This window comes from Seriola dumerili, unplaced genomic scaffold (genome assembly GCF_002260705.1).
Source record: "Seriola dumerili isolate Sdu_G_001 unplaced genomic scaffold, Sdu_1.0 BDQW01000050.1, whole genome shotgun sequence".
NCBI lineage: Eukaryota > Metazoa > Chordata > Actinopteri > Carangiformes > Carangidae > Seriola > Seriola dumerili.
Genome location: NW_019174305.1, coordinates 4563024 through 4577213, shown reverse-complemented (window position 1 = coordinate 4577213; position 14190 = coordinate 4563024). Strand labels below are relative to the sequence as shown.

General features: G+C 38.7%; 1 protein-coding gene across 1 annotated transcript in view; it reads left to right on the top strand.

Annotated features, from left to right (window-relative positions):
- The window catches only part of LOC111217900 (VPS10 domain-containing receptor SorCS1-like), a 183779-nt gene that overhangs the window by 83438 nt on the left and 86151 nt on the right, over window positions 1–14190 (top strand). The window lies entirely within an intron of this gene.

Sequence of the window (14190 nt, the reverse complement as noted above, 5' to 3'; positions counted from 1 at the left end):
AAGAAAATGATGACATGACAGAGATCTTCCTGATTTTCCTGACTTTATTTTGGAGGTTCCAGCTGCCTCTCCACAGCATGTACTCTCTCTTAATCACATTAGAACTCCTGATTCTACTTTATCACACAGCTTGGGGACAAATACATCTGTCTCTGGGGCGAAGCAGAGCCTTCAGCAGCCCTCACAAACTTCAAAGAAGTTGATGGCACGTGAATCCCTAGTTATTATTTGTTACCGCATGTGGATAAAGATCCCAGGGTATCAGCAAAATTGATACATCTGATTAAAATTCATATATTCAGTTTGCTTGTTCAAATTATCAGAAAAGAGAGAAGCTGTTTCTCTCAAACATCATTTACTTTTACTAGGTGAGTAACCCAGTTTTGAAGTTAAACAGGATTGCTGTTGTTCAGCTTTTCACTCAGCACTTAGGGAGAGTATTACGTACCTGGAACGATGTTCTGTCTGTTATCAAAGGACAAGTGTCCATGAATTTCTTTTCAATAATTGTGTTTGGTGTTATCACTCCCTTATGACAAGGTGTTGAACAGTGATTTATTACCTGTATATACTTTCTTTTTAAGCATATCACTCCTTTAGAGCTTTTAAAGTGATTCACAGGCTAGAGTTTTACAAGTACATAGGCAAATAATGGAGGCCATACAAGCCCTATGTCATTCTGGGCATCTCGCGTATAAACTTTCTCCTTTCACATACATCTCTTTTCACTCTCAAGTACATATACTGTCACATTCAGATACACAATTCAGTTCAATTCAGTTTTATACGCATAGTGCCAAATCATAATACACATTATCTCACGGCACTTTACAGGGTAAGGTCGAGAGACCATTCATTCAGACCATCATTAAACACTGTTGATTGTTAATTGTAACAGTGAAAATAATAACAGTTATAATAACAGTATATGAGAAAAAAAATAAATACGTATATATAATAGTTATAACCATAGGTAATGGGTAGCCAATTTAACATGAGAAAGAATATATGTATTGAAGATAAGAATGTATTAATTAACAAATACAATATTTGAATGATGAGTTACGCTTTTTCATTTTTACATATATACATGACATTTAAGGAAATGAAAACGGACATTGAAGTGATAGTTCATGTTATTTGATGTGGTGTTGTATGAGGTACTGCTCTATAGTCAGTGTATTACCTGCAGTGGATTCAGATCAGGTCCCAGTTTAAAGAAGCGACAGGAGCACCAGGACAGAAGCTGAGCATTTTTTGCTGCTGCGGTCATCCGCAAAAAACATATTTTAGCCACTTTAAAATAAAATGCCCACAGAAAAAATAATATCAGTTGAAGTGTACGCTTTAGTTTGAATATGTTCACCACATTATCTTGCTGTCGAACACCCCTTTCCTTTGGAAGTACAATTTTTCACCCAAGTGCACGTACGCTCAGCTAACTCAAACAGCTGATCAGTGGAGAAATAAAGTGTACACCATAGGTGCGCCTGTGCGTAGTACTACGGTTTACAAAAGATCCAAAGTAAAAGGCTGTTTGACTGCAAGAAAAAGTGGTGACAAGAGAAAACTATTTACGAACTATCACTTTAAGGGCAAGTGCAAAAAAAAAAAATAAGGTGCAAAAAACTAATCACAGAAGAAAGAAAAAAAAAAAACACCTTTTCACAAATGCAACAGAAGAGGAGCAACTGGTTTATCCGTCTGCAGCCCTGGCTGTATATTTGAGAGGATAGTAGAAAAAAAAAGACAGGTCATTTACTGTGTTCTTATTGGCTGGTGTATGTTCTTGTCCAGTTCATAAACTAAACATAAGAACTACACCAAGCAGCTGGAGCACTCAGAGGATATTCTGGTATATTATGGTCTGCCTTGATATCAAGACAGATGGAGGCAACAGGACGTGACTGTTCTCAGGTTTGGTTTGTCTGCTCTCATAAGCAGTCAGCAGATAAATGAAGACATCCATACCAGGGCTTCAGTGTGTTGACTTTTTCCCTGTTTCTTGAGTATTCAACAAATCTTGAGATTACCACAGATCCAGACAGCATTACATATTAAGTTTGAATGTGACCGCAAATGTCCTCAGACCGTCTCTCTCACAAATCTGTAGCATTTGTCCAATGCACTCTTAAGACATGAATAGAAATGTCTCATATGCAGATATTTGAGAGTGAAAATATGAATGTGTTTAAATATAGACACGAGCGATATAGTAATACAGACATGTGAGTAGAGTGTGTCTAAAGTATGTGAGAGTAAAAATATGTCTGTTAAAGGAGAATGTTTGTATGTGACAGGCTCAGAATGAATTATGCTTTTCACAGCCCCCTTTTCACAATATGTGTGTGTATATATATATATATATGTATACACACACACACACACGCACATAGATCTCCATGAATATGTTTACATATTTTCCTCATGTACATTATTTATGGCAAAACGCAAGTGTACACATAATAAAAACACTAATGATATGTAGACATGTACATTTAATCTCTTCTCTCCATACTAAAGCTTATTAGCAGTAAGTAGCCCCTTAATGTCCTCCCTAAGCCTTTCATGTCTTGAAATGCATTAGCAGCTCCACACTTGAAAGATCGGCCACTTAATTGCAATAATATTCATACAGAATCCGTCCCAGACACTGGAGAAGAAAAATCTACAAGTTGCAAAGAGGGTTAACAACCAATTAGGAGCAGCAAATGGCTCAAAATCAAGGAAATACTCGCTTTGAATCCTAAGTCCGCATCATTGTCAAAAAACAAACAAAACAAAGGTGACAGGTCTGCATGGATCAAACAAGCAAAACATGAAGCTGCAGGTAGTCACAAAAGCTCCAGACTTGTTCAGTATTCTAGGAGCATCTCTGCAAACATCACACATCCAAAAATAATCTGCTCCAGTGGAATCGAAAATAGAAATTGTATGTGTTTTCCGTTATCACATGAAAAAAACGGAGGGATGCGATTTTAATCATTAACGGCAAAACACAACACACTCTACATTGCGGGTGCATGTTTAAAATATAGTTTTCTACAGCTGCTGCATTTTCTAATGAAGACTGAAAGAAAGAAAGAAAGAAAGAAAGAAAGAAGGCTAAATGAGGCCACAGAAGACTGATTATTTGCTGATTATAAGCAGCCCCAGTTTGCTGAACATTACTATGCCACGGCATATATAACCTCCCTGGGACATACACCTGACAGACCTTGATTAATTTTGATCTCAATGAAGATATATTATTTTTAGATATGTGACAAGTAGCTGAAAACCCTGTTTCCCAGGTATGTTTCACTTTTATATTAGCAATAGGCACAAGTGGTGAATCTTCCAAAGGAAGATGTGACAGGCTAGTCCACAGAGAGGAACGTTCCTGGCTCAGTGATCCCCCTTGAGCCTGACAGTGTAAGGTATCTGGAAATGTTGGCAAGTGAAACTTGTTTACATCATTATATGTGTACTGCACTGGTTCTTCCTCTCTGACTTTTCATTACAGAATGAATTCACTGATTAACAGTAAACTGCAGAACGGTTTTACTAAATACATCTGTGTGCAGAGCTCTATACTTGTGTCTCTGAATATGCATCGTCATCTGTGCTCGGATCGTTTTGTTGTTTTCTCCAGTAATGAAACAGCGCAAAAAGATCTGGCCCCTGGAGAAATCTGGTCTCACGTGATTACAAGAATGAGATGTGAGAAAAACAAATAGTTCATAATGCCCCGCAGAACATGAACCCAGCACATTTCCCCTTTTTGGGAGCTTCAGAATGTGTGCTAATACTCTGCATTTCATATTTGTTTATTCTTTCTTCTTGTGCCCCAGGAAATGGTAATTGTTGTTTGTCTATGCATGTTTGGGAATTTTGATCCATGTTGATATTTTCTCTCCTCCATCCAAGGACAATTACCAAACAGTACAGGAGATAACAGTGTTTGCTAGCAGCAAAGACATACTTTTGATTAAAGGAAAATAATGGGGAGATATTTTTAAAAACCTAAAGCTTTGCTCAAACACAGTTACTGAGAATGACTAATTCTGTATGTTTTCTTCCTATGTTTAGAAACCTCCTAAAATATAGAAGCCCATTTCCACCATAGAGATGAAAAAAATTTGTTATAATGAGTTAATATCTAAAAAATAATGAAAAACTTTACCAAAATAATGACTTAGTATCTCAAAATATTGAATTAGTATCTGAAAAAGATCATATCACAATCTGTTTAGGTTGAGACACGATCCACGATGTGAAACACAAGTCTCTCCACAGATTTAGTTGAACTCTCGATCGCAAGACTCATTGTGTTCAACTCAAAGGCCCAACTCACAAATCCCTGCATCCTGTTTCCACTGATTTTATTCTGAAGTTGATTCATGTGCTTCTGCCGCTCTGATGCTTCTTTCCAATGTTTATCCGCTCCCTGCTATTCTTTTCCAATTCTTTGAGCATCGTTTGGACATCACTATTATTTATTTATGATGTGCAATAATGTAACTACTTCAATTTGAAAGTTCAATCTCTGCCAAAGTTCGTCCCGCCTCATGTTTCCCTGTGTGCAGCAGGTCTCCTGTTCCACGGACAGACCGTAACTCCATCACCATCTGGGACTGCACCTGGTGACGCTATTTCTTGTTCTGCTCAGGTGTACAACTGGTACATGCGCCGCTATGCCAAAACTCGCCGAGGCTGCAGAGCACAACAAGGACTGGTGTCTTCAGCTGCAGTCAGTGGGCTAGCTGGTTAGCAGTGACTCAAGTCTTGAAATTAAATATATAGAGATAGCGCCTTTTAATGACGCAATATGTATGATTCATCTGAAAAGTAGATCACATGCCAAAGTAAGATTGTCCATGATACAATAATGAGAAGCCTTGTCATTATTTTTATTTTGCACACCATCACAAGGTCATGTGCACTAGCCAGCTTCCTCTTTCTTGATTGACATTAAGGATAGCATGCACCATGAGGGTGACAATTTCCACTATAGTTTGTTTTATTGTCATTGCATTGAAATACACAATAAAATTAAGTCTGGCAGCCATCCTCTTGGCAGTGGGTATTAAAATGAATAAAGTCTAAAATCAGTAAAATATATACATATATAATAAATTAAAATATAGTACATTTTAACATCAACAATATAACTAACTATAAAGTCTAAATGATTGTCAATGTGTCTTATTTTAGAGGCCAACAATAAATAAATAGATTACTAAACTAAAACTTATCTTAAACTTAACTAAAAATAGTAAGGCAACATAGACCAACAGTAATATATGGTGCACTTTAAAATACATGGCGGAACATTTTCATTGCATTGGACATAAAGAGCATCTCAGGCCACAATTATAACCTAACAATAGTTTAACTGGCTCTTTGACCTCAACACTATTTCCCCAGTATCTTACATGTCAAAATAAACACAGGTATCACAGATCAACGGTTTAACACTCAGTGCAATTTCAAATTCAGAGCAAAACGGTTTCATTTCATTTCATTAAACATATACACCAGCAGTCAACAATAACAGTCCCTTCGACCTCAGTTCTTCTTATTTCTGCAATATCTTATGTGACGAAATAAACTAGACCAACCAAAGATCTCAGTGGCAGCACACAGTGTAAGTTAACAGTAACCCATCAGCCTCAACATAGCCCTTACTTATCTCTGAGCCAGTCGCTGAGACGTATTAAGTTGTTTACATTCTCAGAGTTCAAGGCTGCCCTCTTCTTTTGAACTATGTCGCCTGCAAAGGAAGAGAAGGGACAGAAGTGGCAGGGGTGGCCAGATATTTGTGAGGCCGGGCAGACAGCTGTAGACGGGGCCCCCTGCATGACTTGACCACAACTGCAGTGGGCAATTTTCCATTCAGATGCTGGGCTCTGCTTTAGAGAGACCCGCAAGCCTGTTAGGCTTCATTTTGTTATCTGAATCAGAGTCTGAATCCAACAGCAGGATGCTCCTCCTCCTCTCTGCTGGCTCCTCTGCTGGCTCCTCTGAGGCCGCTGGAGTAGCTCAGTAGTCCACACTTTATCTCTCTCCCCTCTTCGTAGATATTATAGTCCAAGAAACACACCATCTTGATCCATCCATTACTGATGTCAGCTTGCCGTTCGCGTAGATCCTTTTTAAAGGCAGTCTTGAACCTCTCCACGTAGGCTGGGTCCTCATCTGAGACCTCCACAGTGCGGTACAGATGGCACAGGGCAGGCAAAACCATGGAGCATGAGACGTAAGTCTCAGCCCCCAGGAGCTTAGTCACATATGTGCAGTGGATGATAAAAGATGCATACAGTAGAGTGATATCAGTACATCACCAAAGCTATTCCATTTATATCGCACCAATTCAGTCAATTCAAAAAGCTTTGCAAAAGAAAAGTAAGATGGTAACAACTTAGGAAATTTTCCTACAGAGTTGGTTCATCTGTAAGCAGTAGACGTACTTAGTTTTCGAGTGTGGCTGGACGAGACTGGTTGCTCACGGCAGCATCAGGGGCTAAGCTGGATCTGACCTTCAAGCTAGCTGCTAAGTGCTTTGCGTTGAGGTGATGTGTCAGGCTTGAACTACTCAGATGGAACGGAAATTCCTTACTGCACCGTTCTGTAGTAAGGAATTTCCATTCCATCTGAGTCATCTCCTATCAACATTTCCATCTGGGCATTTTTAATGATACATTTTCCAATCACTGGGCTTGTAGTTATGTTCCATTGGTGCTCTGAGCAGTGACTATTAATCTGTGTAATTTTTTTGTGCATGTCATTTTTTTAGAATGATATATATATATATATATATATAGTATGCTATATATAATTATATATATTTAGACGTATGTATGTAAATTCAGGAAGTGCATTTTATTGTCCTGTAGATTTCATTTTAAATGGATTTAAGTTTTGCTCATTAGTTTCCTCTAAATCTGTAATTACAAAGTGAAATTTATGCAAATTTCTTAAAAATCTAAAACTGGAATCTCTCATTTATCAAAATATTCAGACTCTCTGTTGTGGCTCCAAATTGTGGTCAGGTGTTTCCTGTTTGCTTTAATTATCCTTGAGAAGTGTCTAGAACTTGATTACGGTCCATCTGTGGCCAATTGAAGTGACTGAACATAGTTTAGAAGGGCACTAACAATTCACACTGCATGTCAGGAAGAAAAAAACCAAGCCATTACAGTCCAAGGAGCTCTCTGTAGACCCTCATAATGAAACTGTGGTGAGGCATATATCAGAGTCATGGTGAAAAACCATTTCTAAAGCTTTCAGTGTTCACAGGAGCACATTGGCTTCAAAAGTTGTGTAATGGAATAAGTTTGGAACCACAAGGACGCCTCCTACAGTTGCCTGTCTGGCTAAACTGAGTAACCAGATGAGAAGGACCTTGGTCAGGGAGGGGACCAAGAGCCAAACAGTCACTTAAGGACTGTTGGACTGTTGGTAAGGACTGAGCCTGAATGGTATGCGCTCTACCAGGCGACCCACGGGGTTGCTCCTACACTGTCCTAGATTTAAACTCCATGGAACAAGCACTGTCTGTGTATTCCACGCATGTGCACTACGAATCAAACCAAAACGGCACAATGCAAGAAGAAGGAGAGCTGCTTTGCCTGCAGTATTTATTCTTTTAAATGTGGATTGTAGAAGTGAGGGTAGCTGTGGACCTTTTCCAGCTCACGCTCAGTCGGTATCCTTGTAGCATAATGGCCATGGAATTTAAATCACGTGGACCCTCGCGTACTTACAAATGAGGAAAGTGTAACACTGGCTTAAAGCAGCCACTGTTTCATCAGTGGATGACATCAGACAAACACATACTAACATTTTGACTTACTATTATAACAAATGTTGGCAGATACTCTACAGTATAATCTATAATGGACCTTCTAACTGTCGTGTTGTAAAGCATCTGTTAATTACTGTATCTCTATTCTCAACTGTAACCTCCAACTACGTCCTGTCTCATTCTGAGGCCTTCACGCTCCTGTGCACATCTCTATACTGTCAGAAGTGAGCGTGTGTCTGTCCAGAGGCCGTCTGTGCTGGCCCTTGTGGAGGGAGCCTGGCCTCATCGTAGTATTTACAGTAGGAGAAGCCTGCAGGCCTAATTGGCATGGTCAGTGATGGAGCATATGCACTTTCCAGTGGGAGCCCATCTGACAGGGCCACTCGCTGATGACTGCCCACATAGTCTCCATATGTGGCAGACAGAAGGGCCCGTATGCACACTGCCCTTCAACTAATGAAGCCAAGTCACCCGGCTTATAGCTCAGCCTTTCAGAGGACTTTATCCAGAATCTGGAGCCAGAGCGCTACCTCTCATTGTTTGCACCTAGAAATATACACACACAAACATGCACACACGTCACAAGGGGAAACTCAGAGCAAAGCATAACTGCTACCTCGCCTTCACCTACATCCAGAAGAATACACTGACCCACACACACACACACACAGACCCACACACACACACACACACGGGCACACAGGCATACAAACACACACACACAGGCGCACACAGGCACACAAACACACAGCAGAGTGACTCAGAAATGTTAAAAACATAATTGCACCATTACCCTCACCTTCACCCCTCTATTGCACGTACTGACACACACACACATGTAGACTCGCAGCAGAAAATGGTGTTGAGATGCAATGGGAGAGAGAAATAAGAGGGTGAACAAGAAAGCGAGGGAATACAGAAAAAAGAGGAGAAGCTGCGTGGTGCGAGTGTGAATTCAGCCTCCAGCTGGGCAGCTAAATGGACTTGGTCAGTCATTAGCATGCAAAGGTCTAGCCCGGACATTTAAGGTTATTCATTCCCCAGGCTAATTCTCCCCACGCTGAAAATGCCTGGCTACTTCCTGAATCGCTCTTAATCAATTCCTTTTTACCAGTCGTTGGTTATTTTCAACAGCACATCCTCAACAACACTCCAAAACCCTGCCAGCCACAGGTCGGCCGAGTGCACCACGCATTTTCCAGTGTTTTGGGGGCTGCAGATGTTAGTGCATACTTAATAAGCCTGATCACAGGAGCCCCAACCTCGCAATGTAATTCCACTACCCAAGGTGCATCTGTTCTGCTTGTACTCACAGGAACCCCATGCTGGTGGAACTGTTTCACAAAGTCACACAAGTCATACAGTGCCCTGGCTGCTGCCTCAATAACAGTGGAGGTATCAAAGGCAGCCAGGCCAAGGGGAAACAGTTGGGTATTGGCTGTGCGCAGCATGGCATATGACTTAAAGGCAAAAAAATAAATGAAATAAATTGTATAGACTGAGGTTGTTTATTTTACTTCACGCACTGGGAAATATCTGTGTGCATCACCTGCCTTGAACATATATCCGTTTTCCCAATAGCAAAGTCAGAGATAAGTATTTCCCACCACATCACAAGCAATACATTATGTGAATAGAAGTCTTTACATCAGTAACATCTCCTATTCACCCACCTGACCATCGTGTTGAGGATTGCACAGGGGTCATTAGATGACAAAGTCGCTGCATAGTGTCCTTGGGGATTTTCACTCAGCATTATCAAAATGAAACATAGCTCCTGCTCAAGAGAAGTAAGGGCACAACACAACTGTTAAAGACTATATTAAACTGAAACTGCGGTATTCCTTGTGAAGATTTTTTTTGCCTCTTCTGCTTCTTCTGAGTTTTATCCATTTTAATACACCTCCAGTCACAAAGTAAATAGATTGTGAGTTTCCGTGCTGCTTTACTTCTTTTATGCTCCAAGCAAAATGTGATGTTTCTGCCTCTGTTTTTCCCTGAAGACTTCAGCTGACCCACTTTCCCTCATCCCATACACCTTGAGGTGGTTAATGGAATAAGGAATATTTACAGTGGAGTGTTTAGAATCAATCTGATATGATTAAGTAATGAGTTTGGAATAATTAGAGGGAATCACATTAGGTAATGCAATGTATGGTACTATGCATGGAGGAAACCTTATTAGAGCTTTCAGAAGCTGTGGCATGGGTGTAGATCTCTGCTGTTGAAATGAAGTGTTTCATTCTGTCAGAGATACAACTCCATTTCAAGACACTAACAACTCATCTTACACAAAGACACTGAATTATCTTACTCTGTGTCACAAAATTATAACTAATCAAGGTACATTGATAAGAGATGAAATATAACAGTTTTAACAATCTTGTCACCAGTGACCAGTGTATGATTTTTTTTAAAGTTTTTGCTTAGTTGCATCATAACACGCACAAAAATGTAAATTCATAAGCTTTTGTCAATATTGCCATGCTATACATCATTACATTAGTTAGATTCTCCACAATTGTACCATTCACGTCATTTTGCAGTAACCTTGAGAATTGTAATTCATTCAGATTTACTTGCAAGACCAGTGTAACAATGGCGGCTTTCTACTATTGAAGTGGTCGTGAAGTCCGATTGTCTGTCCATTTGATTGTTGTGAATATTGTCATGTGGCGTCCATTGCAGACTGTCAGGCGACTTTATTTGCATCACTTCCCTACACATTTCACCTATTTACGCTCCTTCCAACTGCCTGGTAGCGGGTATACTTGTTTACATTAGTTTCCTGCCTAAAAAACGTTAGTGTGCTACCATTCAGATTTCACCCCGGGAGGCTCAGGTGAAGAAAGCGAGTGCACCTGAGTGAAAAAAACCATGATCTTCTGCCAGTTGTAGACTGTCTAAAGCCAATGCTAAAGATGAAAGAGAGAAGAAATGTCCTAGCTACACAGCTGCAAGGGTCTCCCTGACTCTCCTGTCCATCTCCCACTGTCCTGTTGGTATAAAGGCAAAAATGCTGTTAATAACTTAATAATAATTTTAGTATATTACAAAATACAAATCCATGAAATCTGACAGATTTCTTTTGTATATTATGTATATCATAACAATCTAGATTTTCTTTTTGAATTTTAATGAAATTACAGTAGTTTCCTTGCAACTAGAGTTGCCACTAAAACAGCTGTTAAAACCTCACAATACAAGATGTTTTTGGAGAATGTCTTTATAGTTGATTTTTGTTTTTTACATTACAAGCTTTGCAAATGATGCATATTTTGAAGTGTTCATCAACATTGCATTATATTATCTTTACATGTTAAATTAAAAAAGTCATGTCTGCAACAAATCTAAACTTTTATTAAAATTCAATACAGTTTTACAAATGGCTTTCAGAACCTGAGGTGATTTTGCTTTTTCTGAATAACTCCTGGGATAGAGATCTACTCTGAACAAACTCACATTAACATGACAGATTAATTTAAATTGAAGTTTTCAGGATAATCACACAACTTTCCATTCACATAGTGGGGAACAGATGAGTCCTCAACTTTTGCATATGACTCACACTCAAAGCCATTCAAAGTCCATTAATCACCTGAGGAGGTGGAGAGGAGATGTGAGGATTCACTGAGGTGTTCTTCTCATGCACCTTTCCATTTGCTGTCTTGGTGCCACTTGGTTGAGTTGATTCAGATGAAACATCTGAAATCACAAAAACACATAAAAAAAACATTATAAAAAAAAAAAAACTGTGCTCACACCTGCCCTAAAAGAGAGAGCAGAATCATCAGGCTAGGCAAGACAAGTTTATCATTTGCATTTCCAATATAAAAACAGCAAAATATGAAAAAAAACAATAATTAGTCTCTTAATTGTTTTGCATTATCATTTCAGTTGTGCAGGCAAGTTGAACCAGAAAGTGGCTCTGCAATGTAAATGTAGGGCCATAACAGTTACAGGGATAATTTGGATTTTTTTGTCACAAGATGAGTTACTGGGTAGTGATATAGCTGCATGAACATAACCTCAGGCAGCAGCTCCTCAGGGTGGATATTTCCCGACCAGCCCCGGCTTGGAAGGACAACAATAACATCAAACAAAACACACCAATGCAGCATTTTTAGTATTCACAGCAGAATACACCATATTTAGTGTATTTTGCTGCTTCACAGTGCTTTTAGACCACTTATACATTATAAACATTTTATTTGTGAAAACTGTCTGGCTACACAGCTGTTTTACATATCAGACCATTGCCTAGAGGCTCCAGTGTGTAGTAATACTGCCATTCTCTAACAAACTAAATTGTTCCAATGTAAGGAGTGGTCTAAGCACCACAAAGTGAGAAGAAAATCACTAAATATTCAGATATGTATTCTTTTGTGGATTACTAAAACATTGGCACGTTAGTTGTGGTTTCAAATATTCTTTAGTAGCTGTCCCAGTTTGCTGCTGCTATTGTTGGTCTGGTCAGGAGCTCTGATTAAAGGCATCTACGCCCAGGGCTATGTCCATGCAACTACATCACTACTGGCTGGTAACTCACACATCCCTATGACTCTGTTTTCCACAGCAAAATTATTTCTTGTCTGAAACTTGTCTGAGTCTCATTATCATGTGGAACAACACCTCCTCCAATAAATAAATGAATGATGGTCAAAGGTACAGCAAACCTCATACATATATTCAAACATGTCCAATTCAGTCCAGTTCAAATAGCTGCAGTTTTTGTGTCTCACAACATACCATCATTAGTGAAGCATTGTGATGTTATAGAGATATGAATTATATTCTCCAGATGTAAGAGAACAGACCCCAGCAAAAATCACTTCAAACATAATTTTAATATTTTGTAAGTGAAAACATTCCCACTGAAAAATAAAACAAAATAATTGCAATACGGTTTATACGACTTACCTTTTTAACTCAAAAATCATGGAGAAGGGATTTTAATTGGAAACTGACAAAATTGGACTTCAGCATGTTAAAAATTTGTTTTATACTGGTGCAATACACTCCATTATAATGTAGCATCCCTTACAGAAAAACCATATGAATTTACCATGTGTTCCACACCATGTGTTTCCTGTTGATCACATGTGTCACATGGTACCGCATTCTGTAATATGTAGTGTGGAGCACATGTGGAAAACATGTTACCATGTGTTGTAACATGTCACAAATTCTGCAGAATTTCCAAGTGTTTTCACATATTAAATTTCAATGAAATGAAATGAAATCCCTGTGTGTTTTCTGTAAGCGATGTCCCTGGCTTTAGAATGTTTATTCTGTTGCCTTCGACATAATCATATCCACATGTAAAACTCTTATGATATATAATACATTCTCGTCATGTAGTCTTGGTCTTAGCAATGCTTTACACCAGATTAAAAAAAAAAAAAACGTATAAGACAATTGGTCTCTGACAGTCTTTTAGGTGTTGAGAGTCGAAAGTACACTGGCACTTCCTGACTGAGAAAAAATACATTCAAAATTGATGCAGTCATTGCCCTCAGCTCAACTGAGATCATACCAATATAGTTTTCAAAAGCTTCAAACTATAATAATTTCACACTTACATCTGACTGCAAAACGAGTCCCTCAGGTTTCTTTCTGAAGTGTGCCATAAGTAGGAGGATCACACATGGGCATGGATCACACTTTTCTTCTCTGTTACACTTCACCAGGATGCGCTCTACTTATCTACATTAGTCCCTGCTGGCAGTAATGACTGACAAGACTTTATTTGCCTTGTCGTCAGTCATTTAAAATGTAAATGAACTTAAATAACAGACTTTTCACAAGTCTCTGTTCTCCTGATAAATTTGGCATCATGTTTCACAAAGCAGAACTCTGATTTAATGTAATTGCTCTCTTTCACTAACTTTATTCAGGGCGTGTGCAAACTAAGTTGATTGTATGGTTACGAGTTAATTTGTGAAGCATTGATAACATTGTCCTGGGTCTTTAGCTACAGCTAACTGTTTTCCTCTGCTTCTAGTCTTTATGCTAAGCTACGCTAATGGAAACCTAACACACCAGAGTGATCTTTCATTCATGCTTTGTATCAAGTTAAAAGAAAATAAAGTTTATTAAAAAGAACATACTAAAAAGTGTTGTATTTTAGCATTGTAGCCCCAAGCCTAAATGCCCATAATAATGATATGGAAAACACTGTTAATTGGAACGGGATCGTTACCAATCCTGCTCTATGTTCTGTGATGTCTTTTTTTTTTTTTTTTTTTCTTCACTACATTTATATGACAGTTTTATCCTTTAAATAAACCAATAGATAAATAAATAAACAATATTAAACTATTCAACAGTTTCCAAGTACAACAGAAACTATTTGTCACTATTAGCCAATTATTCTTTAATGTAATCTAACCCCCACACCC